Source organism: Myotis nattereri (genome assembly GCF_964212035.1).
Source record: "Myotis nattereri genome assembly, chromosome: 3".
NCBI lineage: Eukaryota > Metazoa > Chordata > Mammalia > Chiroptera > Vespertilionidae > Myotis > Myotis nattereri.
Genome location: NC_138077.1, coordinates 176460537 through 176478136, shown reverse-complemented (window position 1 = coordinate 176478136; position 17600 = coordinate 176460537). Strand labels below are relative to the sequence as shown.

Sequence of the window (17600 nt, the reverse complement as noted above, 5' to 3'; positions counted from 1 at the left end):
GTCAGGTATTAATGCCAACCTACATCTTTTGGCTCCAAAACTCATTCATTTTGTCATTGTGCCCCAATACTTCCATCATTGTTATAGATGTACTATTAACCAGTCTGTTAAATGAATGAGATGATGATTGCTAAGATGTGGTATACTATTTCCTTGGGAGATATATGTGACTACATTTGGAGGATCCAGTTGCAGTTGGAGAATCCAGAAACCCATTTAGTGAAGTTCACAGCTGCAGATCAATTCTTAATTACCCATACCTATGTAAGAGCATCTATTATAATTCTTAAGTATCCTTGAGACTGGAGCCTTCAAAATTCTCCCTGGATATCTATTTCTCTGAACAACTATTCTGCTTCTTTTATAAAGTGCCTATTTTTATCATTCATATGTTCATTTACCAGAAAAGAAATTTTTGAGTGCCTTCCATGTGAATGATACAGTGCTAGGAACTAAGAAATGAGAGATTAGGTCTGTTTCAAAGTAATTTACAGAAAAATTGGAGAGAATGATAAGTAAACATGTAGTGTTGCAAAATAGTGCCCTAAATACTATAATAGAGGTAGCTATTAAGCATTTTGAATGTCTCCTCCTACTACTTCCCCAAAGAGAGGAGGCAATTTAGGGTAAGAGAGTGATCACCAGGCTTCAAAAGAAGGGGACGTGTGAGTCTATAAGGACAAAGGTCATCTCATCCCTTAGCCACTCACCCTCGGGATTCTTTACTACTCAAAGGGCTTCTCCAACTAATCCCTTTCCAGTGATACTGTCACTCTGTTAAAATTCTCAAAGACGTTCCAAAGAGAGAAATCCTTGTGAAGATTTATATCTCTCTGCACAACCATGTGGCTCCTGCCCAGATGAGATATCACTAGTGTCCCTTTATTTGTGCTCAAACTTGTACTCCATTGGTTAATGCTGCAATGCATTCCATTCGTTTTTAGGAAAAGACTCCTTCTGTGAGTTGTTTTTTTTTGTTGTTGTTTTTTTTTTTCCAAAGAAGTCAACAAAGAACTGGATTCTAAGAGAAAAAAATATTGTGTGATGGATACATAACCTGAAATCCAAAATCTGGTTATGCCATGCACTTATTTCAAAGCATTATATGGCTCCCCAGTGCCCACAGAATGAAATCTCATGTCTATGATCTCAGGTATGGGCCCTCCAAGGTGAGAACCTGCCCTCCCAGCAGCAGCAGCAGCTCTTAGGAAATTCCCTCTCACATCGGAGACCACCAGGCAGATTTCCTTTAGGCTGTGAGCAGATGAATCATTGAGGGGCTTTAGTGAAGAATGGATAAGAGCTGATCTACACTTTCAGAAGCTTATTCTACATTCCCTGAACAGAGCAATGATCTCAGGAAAATCCATAATAACTCAATTTACTCCTTCAAAAACCTTCATTCTAATGAGGCAGGCCATAAATCAGGAAACAAAAAGTAAAGAGAAAATGAGTAACAAAAATGTTCACATAATCTTGCCTTAAATATAAAACTACAGATCCTGGCTATATTTATTATTACTTCTATAAATTTGTCAATTGGAAGGTTTGCAGAGAGCCTCCCTGAGCTATCCTAGGGACAATCCATTTAGTATTATCAGATAACTGGGAATCTTGACAAATCCTGAATTGTCCTATTGTTTATAAAAATATCACTCTCTATGCCCAGCCATCATGCACTCACATGCCTGTGGCTATATATGTAAGTTATTGTAAATGAATAGCTATTGTCATACTTTTTTCATTCATGTAGGTAGTCTGCCTTGAATTCAGAGGATGATGTTATTTTTTTCTTTTGTGCAAAATAAAATACGAAACACAAAAATCTGAAACCATTAAGAAATGACACAACTTACCAGTACTTCCCTACTTACTTCTCTAACACTCTCCTACAATTTGGAGAGTGAGATCCCAAATAACCCAATCTATGTAACTGACATTTGAGTGTCATCTACACTAATAAAAGAGAAACATGCAAATTGGTGTCACTCTGCTACGCCTACCAGCCAATCAGGATGGGTATGCAAATTAACCCAACAAAGATGGCAGTTAATTTGCATATGTAGGCGTGGAGCGAAGACTGAAGGCTCCACCCAAGTGAAGACTGAAGACAACTGAAGACTGAAGACGACTGTAGACTGAAGAGGCTTGCCTTCTCTGCTGCGGCCAGAGTGAAGGCCTGGGTCCTGGGTGCTGGAGGAAAACTGGTGCCGGCAGCCAGGGGAAGGAAGGCCTATTGCATGAATCTCTAGATGTAATGGGCCTCTAGTCTATAATAATAAAAGCATAATATACTAATTTGACCAGAAATCCTTCCTACAACCTTCCCGATGAAGCTGGGGCTGCGAGGGAAGCCTGGGTCCTGGGTGCTGGAGGGAAGCTGGTGCCAGCAGCCGGGGGAAGGAAGGCCTATTCTTGTACAAATTTCGTGCATTTGGCCACTAGTAATATTATATTGAACAAATAATCACTGCATTTGTCTCTTTTAATAAATTAATTAATATAATCAATAGCTATTGAGCATCTATTAGAGACAACAAAAACAATGCATTGTCTAAGATATTATCCTTGCCTTCAAGGGGCAGAGTGTTTCCATTCATTTTGAGTTCTCACTCATGTAAAATAAAAGCCAATACAGGACACATTCAGCCTGTCTTTTTCTATTATGCTATCAAGCCACCCCCTCCACACACACACACTACACTAGAAACACTGATTAAAAATAGGCATTACACGATTATTGTCCCCAGTTCTAAATGAAACCTCATATACTGTACACTCCAAATATTGGTTTCGTCCTTATCTTTCTACTTCTGACTTAAGGCTCATATTTTTTCCATGGAAACTTTTATTCACACATATGTTTATATTTAAGGCTCAATTTCTAACTAGGATTGTGACTCCTCCCAAGACATTTCAGTTGAACTTGTCTTTGATAAGCATTCTGGCCTCATCTGAGCTAGGGTCCATAACAGGATAATGCCTATTTTGAGGAACAACTCCCCATCCTGTTCACCATGTTTTAACAAGCCCCCATCAAACAGCAACATGTAAACCCACACTTCAAAAGAGAAAAGTGTAAATGTAAGAAATATGCTAGAACATAAAACCTAAGTCAGGATTCTTACTTCTGTGGCATTTAAAAAACACGCAAATGCTACATTAAAATAGTGACCAAATCCAGAAAAGTCTAGGCATGCCGTCTCGGGAAGATGCCTATTGCCACCACATCATCTGGATGCCTACCTCCTACTTTATTACTTCAATGCCTTTTGGACCTGATTCCATAGGTTGTTCCCAGGCAGAGGGTGGACTATTTAGCTGCCTTAAGAAATACTTTCGCAACTTTTCCAATGGCTATGAAGCTCTTTTCAAATATGTCTGCCATTTAGTGACTTTTTAAAAAACTCAGCTTATGAAAATGTGACATATTTGACATGACTTGCTGTATTGGTTAGGTTGATTTTGTTGATTCTGGAATTATTTAGAGTGTTAAATATGTGACAGACCTGCATATCCTACCACTGAATATACACGAGCCAACAAGACAGCTATGATCTTTGTCTGGAGGTAGCCTCCAATCTTGTGGTATTTTATAAAATTTATTAAAGGTATTTTATAGATTAGATTATGGCTATATCCCAGGTTTGTTTTGGGGGGGCAGTTTTGTTTGTCTTTTTTTTTATTATTATTATTAGGGGCTTCTAGTAGAGGCAACAGTTTTAGTTTCTTTTACTCTTAAAGCTCCTTATGCTTCTGAAATTTGTATAATAGGAGACCAAGCCTTGCTATTGTTCAACTGGAAGAAAATGACAAATATAAAAGACCAAGGGAGAAAGGCCATAGTGGCTGAAGTTCACACTAAGTGTAAACAACTGACACTGGGCATTACTGTATTTATTGATTTGAGAGAGAAATGTCAATTTGTTGTTCCACTTATTTATACATTCATTGGTTGCTACTTAGTATGTGCTCTGACCAGGGATTGAACCCACAACCTTGGCATATGGGAAAACTCTCTTACCAACTGACCTATTTGGCCAGAGCTTTCATATCCTATATAATAAAAGCGTAGTTTGCAAATTGTCCCCTTGACCAAGAATTGTCCAGGAGTTGGAACAGGGGGCAGGCAAGCCAGGGGAAGGGAGGGAGGCCCTGGCTGCTGGAGGGAGGGAGGGAGTACCTGGCCCTGCAGCTGGTAACTGCTAGGGACCCTACCAGTGCATGGATTTCTTGCACTGGGCCTCTAGTTATTTTATAAGTAAAGCTTGTGAAGGAGGAGAAGCAAAGAGGAGGGTACACTAGGTTATAAATTTGGGTAACCACAGCAGAGAGAAACAATGTTATTACGGAGAAATTGCCTACTGAATAATCAAGCTTGTGGTGGCTCCTTTGCAATATTTTCTTTTTGCTGAAAAGAATATTAGGTTTGGAATCAGAAGTTCTGGGTTTTTGTTTGGGCTCTACCACTCCACTGTGTGGCTCTGAAGAAGGTCCTTACTCTCTCTGGGACTTAAGTTATCTAAGAAAAGGGAGAACATATTCTGCCCTACTATCTCACACATTGGTTAGGAAGTTATTATTGATCGTAGGCTTTCCTGATGTGAGGTGCAGACAAGGTAGGAGCACTATTCTACCACAGTGGATGCTCAAATTATTTATAACCCAACACATGCATGAAACAAGTGTATGCTAGGGCACTGATTTAAAATTAATTATACAAACAGGAACCTTTGTTAGTCCAATTACAAAGTTCTAATCTCAAACTTTAAAACAGTGACCTTCAAATTACCCAAAGCCATGCTTTCAGATTATAGGAACAGAAGGTTTCTTTATGCCTTTTAAAGGAATCCTTACATCACAGAGCTTATCTCACACTCTGGAAATAAATGTGTTCCAGTAGGATTGGCTTTTCTTATCCAATCACCCCACCGTTAACATATGGAATAGATATTTAATATAAAAGACCATAACTCCTTTAAAGCAGTTATGCTTTCCTGGAAAGCCTTATGGTCTTTTATGGTTTTGTTTTATATTAGCCACTAGAGGCCCGGGGCACAAAAATTTGTGCACTCGGGGGGAAGGGGGGTCCCTCAGCCCGGGCTCTGCCCTCTCGCAGTCTGGGACCCCTCGGGAGATAACGACCTGCTGGCTTAGGCCTGCTCCCGGGGTGACAGAGGGCAGGCCCAATCCCTAGGTGCAGCCCCTGGTCGGGCTCAGAGCAGGGCTGATTGGGGAGTTGGGGCGCCGCCCCCTGTCATGCACAGAGCAGGGCTTATCTGGAAGTTGCGATGCCACCCTAGTCATACTCAGGGTAGGGCTGATTGGGGGGTTGGGGCACCGCCCCCTGTCACACTCAAGACAGGGTCGATGGGGAGGTTGCAGCGCCACCCTGTCCCGCACAGAGCAGGGCCAATCAGGGGGTTGGGGCACTGCCCCCTGTCATGCACAGAGCAGGGCCGATCAAGGGGTTGGGGAGCTCCCCCCTGTCACTCACAGAGTAGGGCTGATAGGGGAGTTGGGGCACCGCCCCCTGTCACACACAGAGCAGAGCCCGTGAGCGGGGGTGGGGGGGGGGTGGGGGTTGAGGCACCACACCCTGTCACACACAGAGCAGGGCCGATCAGGGGGTTGGGGCACCGCACCCTTTCACACACAGAGCTGCAGGGAGATCAGGGGGTTGGGGAGCTCTCCCCTATCAGGCACAGAGCAGGGCTGATCAGGGGGTTGGGGCGCCTTCCCCTGTCAAGAACAGAGCAGGGAAGATAGGGAGGTTGTGGCCCCGCTCCCTGTCACACACAGAGCTGCAGGGCGATCAGGGGGTTTGGGCTCTGCACCCTGTCCAGTGCCGGGAGGCCTCGTGGCTCCGCTGATCCTGGTGCTGGGAGGCATATTACCCTTTTACTATATAGAACAGAGGCCTGGTGCACGGGTGGGGGCCAGCTGGTTTTCCCTGAAGGGTGTCCCAGATCAGGGTGGGGGTCCCCACTGGGGTACCTGGCTAGCCTGGGTGAGGGGATGATGGCTGTTTGCAGTTGGTCACACACCCTTCAGGGTGGGGGTCCCCACTGGGGTGCCTGGCCAGATGGGTGAGGGGCTGAGGGCTCTTTTCAGGCTGGCGGGTGACTGAAGCTCCCAACCACTCTTTTTTTTCTTTTTTTTTTATTCTGGGCCAGCTTTAGCTCTGAGGCTACAGCTCTTAGGCCTCCGCTGCTGAAAGCAGGTTTCTGGCCTTTGTTTACCTTCTGTATTTGAAACAATGTTGCAATCCTGCTGGCTGAAGCCCGGCGGGACTAAAGAAGGTTTCTGGGGTTTTGTTTAGCTTCTATACTTGTAACATAGTTGCTTAGAGTTGCAGCTCAGAGACCGGCAGCGGCAGGTGGGGAACTTTGGAGTCCTCCATCATGGAAGCAAGCAAGCCTCATGTTAGTTTCAAGCTGCCTGGCTGCCGGCCGCCATCTTGGCTGGCAGTTAATTTGCATATTGCCCTGATTAGCCAATGGGAAGGGTAGTGGTCGTATGCTAATTACCATGTTTCTCTTTTATTAGATACGATGGTTTAATTGCAGGTCACAACACCCAATGGGTTTTTTAAGTCCTCCACTCTGGCATTCATTCCATGGGTCTTCCTTGACTTGGGTGGATCAGCTAATTATAGACTCCAGGTTCCTTGAGGACCACCAGCTTCCAGACACATCTCTGCATTTGTCCCACTTTGGTTACTCTCCCACTCGCCCTCCATCAGCTCTGAGCCCTTGCTGAGAGGTTAATTTACTCAAGTTCAGAGAAGGTAAGCTTCTGCCCACAGACACATGGAGAAAGGTGGAACTCTAAGATTTGAACTTGGGTTTCTACAGCACTAAAGCCCATATTTTTCTTTCAACTACACCCTGCTTATGTAGAGAGCATCTGATTTCTCCATAGTAAGAATCCCCTTTTTAGTGGGAGAAACCTGGGTTACAGTATTGTATTAAAAAAAAAAAAAAAAAAAAAAAAAAAAAAAAAAAAAAAAAAACTATGTTAAAAGATGTTTTGTGATGTGTAGGACAAAGAGGGCTATTTAAATTGAAATCATTTTCCTGGTATCCAAGATCTCTAAATCTCATGCACATTAAGCTTGAATTAACACTAACAAGGGCCTAACAGCTTTGATGCTGTGTTCTTAGGTAATTAAATTCTTAGAAAATCATTCCGCATTTGAGGGAGAAGCGAAGGACACAGGGAGTTCAGTTTTAATTCAAAGTCACTTATACACTGTTACCTGCTGTTTCCAGGCCTTCAAGGAATCAGTAGGGAGGGTTTGATATTTAAAATGAGGGTCTCTCTCTCTCTCGTTTTCCATATTCTGAAGGGGGGTAGAATTGTCACCTGGAACTCTTCCTAAGCTTTCGCTCTACTTTAGCATCTATCATCTAGCAGAAGATCCATCCAGGCCACTTTGCAACCTAAAGCCAAAGCTCATAGCAGCACTGTACCTTTCTTCACAGCCACACCCCACTTTATATGTACAAAGTGCTTTATAGTTGACAAAGTCCACTTTACATTCCTTACTGCATGTGACCCTCAGAGCCACCTGTAGAAGGTTGAAAGATGGCATATTCTTCCAAGCCATCTTCCAAAGACAGACTGCCTGGCTGCTCACAGGACTCACAAGGTGGCATTTACCTTGGGCAAATCATCTGAAAGCTAATGTTTGACCCTAATACTTTGTCATGAAATACAGCTTGTCTGTCTCAGAAATGAATAGGCTTGGGAATACTGACTCCCAACCACAAACCTTACAGGAGACTGCTGAAGACATGTGAATTCCAACTTAAGGTTTTAGGATGAGAAATAGAACTGCCAGTGGGTGATGTTAAATCAGCTTAGCCAGGATGTTTTGTTCCAGAACAGCTGAGTTATCAGGAAATGGTTTGATTCAAGATGAAATGAAATAACTTGCTGTAAGTCACTCAGCTTGTAATTGGAGAAAACAACTTTGAACAGGGGTGGAGGGGCTGGTGGTCCTTGAGCAAGGTCCCTGTCCCTGTCCCAATTAGTGCTTGGATGGGCACCATGGACACGTACTTCAAGCCTCTCTTTACTGTCTTTCTTTGACTGTTTCCCACCCCTACCATGGGTTAATAAGGTGTAACTTCAGCTTTGTTCTGGTTTGAGAGGTGAAATTTGTTACTGTAAGGTAATTTTGTATATTTCTGCTTTGAAATGGTATGTGTTGGTTTAGAGTTGGAGCCTCAGACAGTAACCTTACTTCCTAGGCTAAGGTAGCACCTTACAGCCTATTCTGTTTATTAGGACACAACTTTTCTGGTACTAGGTTGAAGTCCCAATTATTATACCCATTTTTCATGTGAGGGATTGGAGACTCAGAGAATTTGTATGACCCAGTAAAGGTCATGCAGCCATGAGTAGAGGTCCTAGACTAGAATCCACACTTTGGGCTTCAGGTCTCATGCTCCTTCTACTATATCACAATGCCTATGGATAACAATAATCATAATATTGAATGAATACTGTCCTAAATATTTTAATGTACTAATTCATTTGTTCATCACAGCAGCTCTATAAAGCAGTTCTCAATATTATTATTATTATTATTATTATTATTATTATTATTATTCATTTTATGCATGATGCAACTGTGACACAGAGAAACCAACTGACTGGTTCAAGGTCACACAGTAAGAGGCAGAGCCAGGACTTAAACTCAGACAGTTTGGCCCCAGGATGTGTGCTCTTAAACACATCCTCGCAAGGAGCAGAAAGGAGACTGTCTTTCCTGAAAGGAGTTTCAGGGAGTGACAGTGGTCCTTGACTTGGCCAAATGTCCTTTTCTTACCCTTTGACCAAGGCTAAAATTCTAACACTGAGGCCTCATTCTGGTTTATAGAAGGTTTGTCAGGCTTCTAAAAATGCAGAGTCACTCATCAGTTACTCACATAACGTGTAGAGTACACCTGTGGAGATGAAGGTTTTGTGAATGGAGATTATACCACACCAGGATCCTATAAGGAGATGGGGAGTTCAGCCTCTGAATCTGAGAGTCCTAAACAAGGAGAAAACTTCCATCTACTCTCAGGGATCCTCACGTCCATCCAGTGCAGTAATTATTCCTAATTCAGTGAGCAAAGTAACTTGCAACACTACACAGTTTGTAGTAGAGAAATAAGAATTCAAACACTGGCCTGTCTGGTTCCAAACCAATGCTCTTTCTAACATAGCGTGATTGCTCTAAGGACATAAACATGTCACTGAGGTCACAATCACATCCTCACTCTCAACTCCCTCCTCCTGAAGGCTTTCCCAGAGGGACAGACTGTAATCTAATTGAATTGGACTATCAAATGTCAGAAGAATTCATGATTAGCAAACAAAACATGGGGAACATTTCAAGAAAGAGTTCTGAGTGTTTGTTTGCAAAATGCCATTCCCGTGAAGTCCTTAACTCATCACTCTCGGCCACAATAGCCAGCTGACGGCTCAGGAGCTGGGACAGGCAGTTACAGTTAATAGAAGAAACCCGAATAAATGTTTCTCTGGTTTGGAAAGATGTGGGGTCGACTGCCAGGGAGAGGAGGGAAAATCAGAGGGTCAGGACTGAACATTTCCTGGGCCTCTATGATGGGCAAACACCTTTATAATTCCCCAGAATCCTCTCAATAACCCCACACAGTGAGAACTACAGATGGAGAAACTGAAGTGAAGTTACCGTAAGCCACCAGCATAGAGTCACAGAGCTTGTAATCATCGGAGCTCAGCTTTCAGGGCAACACTGTCCTTTCTCGTGACTTCAACAGTCCTGTGGCTTAGTTTGTTCATGTCCATTTCAGCAGCTACAACTGCCTATAAAGGTTAGAAAGGTTACATTTATGTAACCACCATTTCTAGCAAGTACTCTTTCTGCTCTATAGATCCTTACATATTCTAGGTCCCAGGCTCTACCTAGTACAATGTGAACATCTTAATGCACTTCTAAAGAAAAGACAAAAGGTAAAGGACACTGAAATAGGCATCTTTTGAAGAGAGACCACACCTCATCTGTAATTGGCATCATTGTACTTTCAATACCTTGTCCAGAGTAGGTACTTAAAAAAGATGAGAGGGAGAGAGAAAAAAAGGAGGAGAGGGAGGAAAAAAGAAATTACTATAGAAGAAAGTTAGAGAAAAGAAAGAGAAACTAAGAAGAGATAGACATAGGCCATCAAGAATCTTATTCTAACCCTGGCCACTGTGGCTCAGTTGGTTGGGTGTCTGTCATCCCATGTACCAAAAGGTTGCTGGTTCAATTCCTGGTCAGGGCATGTGCCAAGGTTGGAGTCTCAATCCCCAGTGGGCATCAATGTTTTTCTTTCTCCCTCTCCCTTATTCTCTTTAAAAATCAATAAAAACATATTTTAAAAAATAATCTTATTGTCTAGGAGATGAAAGTTATATCTGTGAATATTTATTATAAGTTTACAGAGTATGTTCTTTTAATAATGAGAAAGAATTTGCATTATTTTTATTACAAAGTTTATATTCAGTTCTACTACTCAAATTACAAGTAAGGAAAAGATTTAATTTAACCCAGCCGTGGGCAAACTACGGCCTGCGGGCCGGATCTGGCCCGTTTGAAATGAATAAAACTAAAAAAAAAAAAAAGACCGTACCCTTTTATGTAATGATGTTTACTTTGAATTTATATTAGTTCACACAAACACTCCATCCATGCTTTTGTTCCGGCCCTCCGGTCCAGTTTAAGAACCCATTGTGGCCCTCGAATCAAAAAGTTTGCCCACCCCTGATTTAACCATACACATTTCTTTTTTTTTTTTAATTTATTGCTTAAAGTATTACAAAGGGTATTACATATGTGTCCATTTTATCCCCCCGCCCTAGACAGTCCCCTAGCCTCCCCTATCCCCCAATGTCTTCTGTATTTGTATCTGAGAAATCGGTTGCAATGAGTTTGAACAAGACTAGAGAAAATGCCCCTGCTCAGTAAGCTATGAAAAAAATGTGTTCTGGTTAGCTGGTGAATCATCCATGTATTCCTACTTCAGAACTACAAAAGCCCAATGTTGTTTTATTGAAACTTGTCTCACAGTATCTTATCAGAAAGTACAGAGCACAGTATAATGTAGCTCTGTAGGCTTGTTGGTCTGTAAGAGGAAAGCCAAAGACTGGAATTCATACTTTGAACCACAACTCCAACTTTGTAATCTAATTTCTTTGTGTACTCAGATATTTCTTACTGAAAAAATAACCAAAAAAAGGTGTAACATGAGAAATCAATTTTTTTCATTTAACCACCTTCTTTGTTAATTCAACCACAAATTATGTGCTAGAGGAGTCTAATCACATTGTATATGAATCTTCCATAATTTGCATTCATTACAACCTGAGATGTAAATGCATTATGTAGTATTGCATGTATTTTTAGTTTATCACATTTAAAAAAAGTTTTAGCTGCTTATGCTGACATGACAGTATTTCTCCAAACACATAGAAGAAGAAAAACAAAATCTGACTGATTAGTTTAGGAAATGGTGTCATTGAAAGAAGATAATCTTTTCAACTCTACTAGTTCTTGAATAGTTACTGAAGCAGCTCCTTCCTGACTCTTTTACAAGACTTCCCCGATATCTAGTTCCCCTAACAGCCTAGAAGAGAGAATGCATATGAGCCAGTTACGTTACATGATGCAAACCTCTGGTAAGATGCTTGTGGGTCAGAGTTACTATGCCCCCCTCAGATGAATAATAGCGAATGGGGCTCCTATTTCCCCATTTTATAGCAATAGAGTTAAGTCCTGCCTATCTTGGAGTTGGAGTTATAAGCAGTATGAGGTAGTTATCTATAAACTAGTATGATAATTTTTTGAAGATGATAGTTAGGTGTCCAAATGAGAGGAAAAGTCACTTTTGTGGTTAGAGATGCCAGAATATGATATTCTGTTCATCCTTTTACTCATTGAACAGGCCTTTAGAATATGTCTATTATGCACCAAGAATTAGGTTGAGCACTGGGAATTCTAAGATGAATACACACAAAAATCTCTATCTTCAAAGAGAGATCAGTTTGACAGAGGAAGCAGAATATAATCAAATTATGTCAATATTGTGTTGCAAGTCCCTTAATAAAGATATGTGAAAAGAATAGTAATGAATATAAAGGAGGGAGAGAACAGCTCATTGAGCAGGGAGAGGACAATTAGGGAAAGAAGAGAAGCTGCAGAGCTGGTTCCTGAAAGATGAAAGGGGATCATGATCCAAGGGAAGATTCAAAGAGATTTTAGGTAGATGGAAAAGCATGTTCAAAGATAAGGACCATTTCTTGGTATGTAAAAGGAACTATAAGTAGTTCCTAGGGGGTAGCAGTGCTAAGATTGCATAGGAAGGGATGAATCAGTTTATGGAACAACCAACTTTTATATACTGTATATATCTCCCTACACACACACACACACACACACACACACACGAGGGGGGAGGTGAGAAAATAATTTAATTCTCATAAACCTGAGGTGGCAATATTTATTATCCTAAATTTACAGAAAAAGAAACTGAAATACACCAAAGCCTCATAGTTTGGAATTAATAGAATGAAATCTAATTTGATTCTAGAGCTTTGCCTCTTTATCATTACATAGAGTTTGCATTTTATCCTTAGTCTATGGGGAAGAGATCCAAAGAGAAATGTTATGGTCAGAGTAAGTTTAACAAAGATCCCTCCAACCACAGTGTATAGAATGGATTAGAGAAGGGTGTCTAGAGGCAGAAAACTACTTAGAAGACAAGCATTGGTCATCAGGGCAATATAATAAAGACCTAAACTATGGTAGGAAGTATGGTTTCCCCAACCCAATCAAGTGACTTACCCAAGGTGACATAGCCAGCTAAGGTGAGACCAGAAAGAAGGGCCCTGGACTCTGCTCTACCATGCTGCATCATTCATGATTTTATTAAATATGGAATTAAAAGTAAAGACCCTCTATTCTAATCTGCATTTGGGGCCCAGAGTCATAGAACTTAGAGTTGGAAGAAACCTTAGGTTGATTCAGTACATCTGTCTTCTCCAGTCAGGAATTCCTTATAGACCAAAGAATGATGTTACATTCCTTGCTTGAATTCATTATCACAAAATTGCTTTCAAGTGATTAACAATATTTACTTGGTAAACATTTATTATGCATCTTTGTGGTTAAGGCATTGTGTTTGATGCTGTAGATACAATGAACAAAGCCAATAGGATCCTTTGGAAACTTGCAGTCTAATATTAAAACTTATTTCCCTATAACATCCACCTATTATCCCTTGTTTTTTCTCCCTAGAATGATACAGAATAAGTTTATTCTCTGATGCATGGCAGCATTTCAAATACCAAAGATCAGCTCTCAAGTGTTTCTTTGTTTTCCTCTTTTCTAAGCTAAATGGTTTCTTCAACAGTTTTTCATTTAAGGCAGTCAAATCTGCCAATGGCTACTCAGTATGTAATGGAGGAATTGTGAAAAAATTATTGAAAAATTACATCATCTCTTACTTTTAGCAGAGTCCAAGATCAACACAGAAATTAAATCAGCTGTAATCAGAAAGATTGCAGATATTGCTGCTTTGAGGTATCTGATCGTCAAGAACAGACTCTGTATTAGAATTCAATTCATAGAGTAAATTTAAAATAAAAATGCCTTAATGTGGGCATTTATGCTCAATATTAAAACAAAGCTATTATATGAATTTATATAATCATAGGCCTTTGGTTGAGAATATTAGAAAGTAGTTGGAGGAAGCTTCTCTCAATCTTCCAATAAAGACAGAAAATCCAAAAACTCATAAAATCACACCGATAACTAGTGTCAAGATAGTGACAAACTATTCAAGAATTGCTCATTAACTCTAAGCATTGAACTGTTTGACAATATGATCAATGTTCTCACCATATCATATCCATTTGATCCTAAAAGGATATTTCTTCAGCCTTTCCCAGCTATCTTCGCTCAGATTCCAAAAAGGGAAGATGTTTCAACTTGAACACTGGGCAGACATCCTCTTTCTAAATGAGTTCCTTCAATATTAAAATTCTATTTTTTATTACACTGTAAGCCATAATTCCCAGAACTAAAAAACAAACAAACAAACAAAACTGGAATTAGAAAGAAAAACAAAATGTTATTGTTGGCGCAATGAAAAATGAAAGAGGTATGGTTTCCACAAGTGAAATTTTAAAACTACTACAGATGACAGATGAGGAAACAAGGAATCCCATAGCAGTGAATTCTGAAGACTGTTGTTCATATACACTTCATCTAATTAGAGTGTCAAGGGTCCTTGAAAGGCAGGTGAAGGGGAAGAGCCTGTCTCAGTTCAGTACTAAACAAATGTACAGTAGACACAAGAATTGTACTAAGAACCCTGTGCATCAATCTGCCATGTTAAAGGAATTAGACAAGCTTGTCCGTGGACAGAAATTGGGGTCAAGGGCAATCCACATATCACATTTGTTGGCAAACACTAGACCTAAATAGATTTCTCTTTTAAAGGAAGAATACATGGAAAACAACAATATCAGCATGGAGATTGTAAAAAAAAGTGCTATAGAATAAGGGAAAGGAATTATGTATTCAGAAGACTTCTGAAAATCATCTACTCCAAGAACTCTAGAAGAAATAATTTTGGAAATTTATTGGCATCCTCAATATATGCAAAAAGGTAATTATTGTACATGAGGGAATGCATAAACATGTTTATGGTTTTGGGTACATGTTGCCAGATCACCCTCTAAAATAAATGGAATCTATGTTTTATTAATATTACAGAAAAAATGTGAACCAAAGAAAAAGCCCACTGGAGTTATTGGACATGAGACTTTAGCAGAGACCTTGGAGATGAGCTGTCTAGTGCAATCCTAATTTTAAAGGAAGACACAGAAATTCAGAGTCACTGACTTTAGGATTCAAATCCAGTTCCATACAAAACAAAGAGCCAACTTATATCTCTTGGCTACAGGGCTCCTCTCATGCCATCACACCAATGTGTTCTCCATCCCGTTTCTCATTCCTCTTCTTGGAACTACAGATGGGGAGAAGGAAACTTTATTTTAGTTTAAAGCATCAGGGGAAGTGGAATCTGCTTCAGATCAAATCCTTGCTCTGCTGCATGTAACTATCATCATGTTGCTCAATCTTTCTGGCCCTCAGTCTTCTAACTTGTAAATTTAAGATGCTAATACATATACCTACCTCACTAGGTTTTTGTAAGGATTGGAGATAATATTTGTGGGGTTACCCGTAGCTCATATGGCACTTTTATGAAGGTTAAAAAAATCTCTCTCTCTGACAAGGCCCAAAGGGTAAAGTACACCCTTTATGGAGAAGACAGTAACTCCCTGCCAATGGTTAAATGGTTAGAAAAAGGTAATCCTTCCTCTGGGGGCACAGTCCATGCAGGGCTCACATTGTAGGCTGCAGAACATAGGATGCCATAGGCCCTTATTTGTCCTTTTGTTCTGGAGCCTTCCTGTTCAGGGGAAAATCTGCACAACCATACAGTAAGACCCAACCCATGACAGCCATCATTCTTATTCGTATTCTCATTATTATTTTGGGGGGGGGGTAATAATTTCCTTGGGATGCTCACCCCATCTGTCCTATCCCCACAGAAGTGAAGGCAGAGAGGACTTCTTGGCAAGCGAGAGTTAAACAGGGGCCGAATCCCACTGCTGTGAAGGCCTTCAAGGCCAAATGTGAGCACCGACCTTCATTAATTCAAGCTTTGTACTTCTGCTGAGGGATTGTAGTTTGCCTGATGCATCTGTTCTTCCTAATTTGGCCTGTTTGGGTAACAAAGCTCCCAGCGATCATCTAAACCTCATTTGATGCACCTGTGAACAATTCATTATATTAATATAACAGCAGGGGAGGAGCACAGACACTAATAAATAGACTTTAGCTGCCAGGACTCCTTGTTGTAGCCACAGAGGCACTTTCCTTCTCTTCCTTTAGCCCCCCCCACCCCCACCCCCCAGCCCTCGGTATCACTGGGGAGGGACTGCAAACACAGGGAGAGTGTAGCTCACTGTCAGCTCCCACATCTGGTCAAAGTTAAGCACATCAATTAATTGTCTCTTCTCAAGCTCTCTCGAATTTCCGCCTTATCTGACTTGAAAAATGTGTTCTTTCTGAGAAATGGAGCACAAGCGTGCTTTGAACAGTATTTGGTAACTCTCCTTACGGCTGAATCTCCATTTATCAAAGTGGACCTGGACCAAAGCAACAACCAGAGCGATTGGTCAATGTCTTTATTTGTTGACTCTCAGCACTTCTGCACAAGCCAAAGGTTGGAGAGAATGCTCCCTTTCCATCACTTTAGAAGATACAAACATATGTTTTGTAATACTCTGTTTTAATGCTCCTTCAAAAACATGGGTTGTTTTCTTCTTTTCCCCACAAATATAACCCGCTCAACTTCAAACTGAAATATGTAGTTCTGAAAACCAAAATCAAGCCACAGATGTTCCAACGCATGACCCTCCACCCTCGGTAAGTGACCCCCAACTTTCTATTCCAGGCCTGTCTCTCCCCACTTTCTGTCTTGCAGCTTCATACTCTAGTAGGAAAAGGAAACTGCCTGCAGTTCCTCTCAGATGTTATGCTGTGCCCTGCCCTGTGTGTTTGCCCAAGCTGTGTCCTCTGCCAGGAATGCCTCCCACTGCTCAGTTTGCTTTGTTACCTCCTCCTTATGCTTTCACATTTTGTTCAGGGCTGATTGGTTAACCTCCATCTGTGCACACCTCTATCATCACATCTATTCTCTTCCATCAGAACTCTCAGTTATGTTTCTATCCCCTGCCCTCCCTACTGTGTGAAGTCCATAAATGCAGGGACTAAACTTAGTCATATATGTATCCTCAGCGGATAAATAAAACCGTGCATGGCTTTTTGCTGGGGGATGACATGGTGGAGGAGAAAGAAATACATAAAGGAAAATTGATGCTAAGACATGGTCTTGTGTGGTGCAAGTGTAGAGAACGATGGCCCACGGTCAGACTGCCCCGCTGATTGTTGGCTGTGTGAGCTTAGACAAGTCACTTCACCTTTTTAAGCCTTTGTTTTTCAGTCTATACAGAACGTTGGGAGAGTTGGTATTTTTAAAACTATAATCTTTGGAGCTCCAGGGATTCTGGTGCATGAGGGTTGCCCATAAGGAAGGCAGGTAAAACAGAACTCCAGTACCTTCCTTCCTCAGACTCATTTTTATTTGAAGAACAAGGTCTATGTCTTTAACTATTGGCTTCAGAAAATAGTTAACAACTACTAAAAAAACTTCCAGATGCTCTAAATACATGAACTCATTTTCCTCTTATAACTATCATATGACAAGGTAGTATTGGTCTTATTTTTTAAATGAGGAACTGAAACACAGAGAAGTTAAATAATATGGATATGGACACACAGCTTCAGAGTGATAGAACTAAGATTTGAGCTCTGAGTAAGGGGCCTCCCAGGTCTAATATCTGCTGGTTTTATTATTGAGCTGAGAATCTAGCATGTAAATAAAAAGATAGCTAAGTACAGCCCGGCCAATGTGGCTCAGTGGTAGAGTGCTGATCCATGCATCAAGAAG

General features: G+C 40.9%; 1 protein-coding gene across 3 annotated transcripts in view; it reads right to left on the bottom strand.

Annotated features, from left to right (window-relative positions):
* Positions 1-17600, bottom strand: part of DAB1 (DAB adaptor protein 1) — a 713425-nt gene that overhangs the window by 405935 nt on the left and 289890 nt on the right. The window contains exon 1 of one of the 3 annotated variants that reach the window (XM_081088458.1): positions 13916-15047. The exons of 1 other annotated variant lie outside the window; for it this stretch is intronic. The gene's annotated coding sequence lies outside the window, so the exon portion shown is untranslated. Of the gene's footprint in view, positions 1-9709; positions 9844-13915; positions 15048-17600 lie in introns of those variants that run through there. One more of the 3 variants, XM_081088460.1, reaches the window with a different exon arrangement.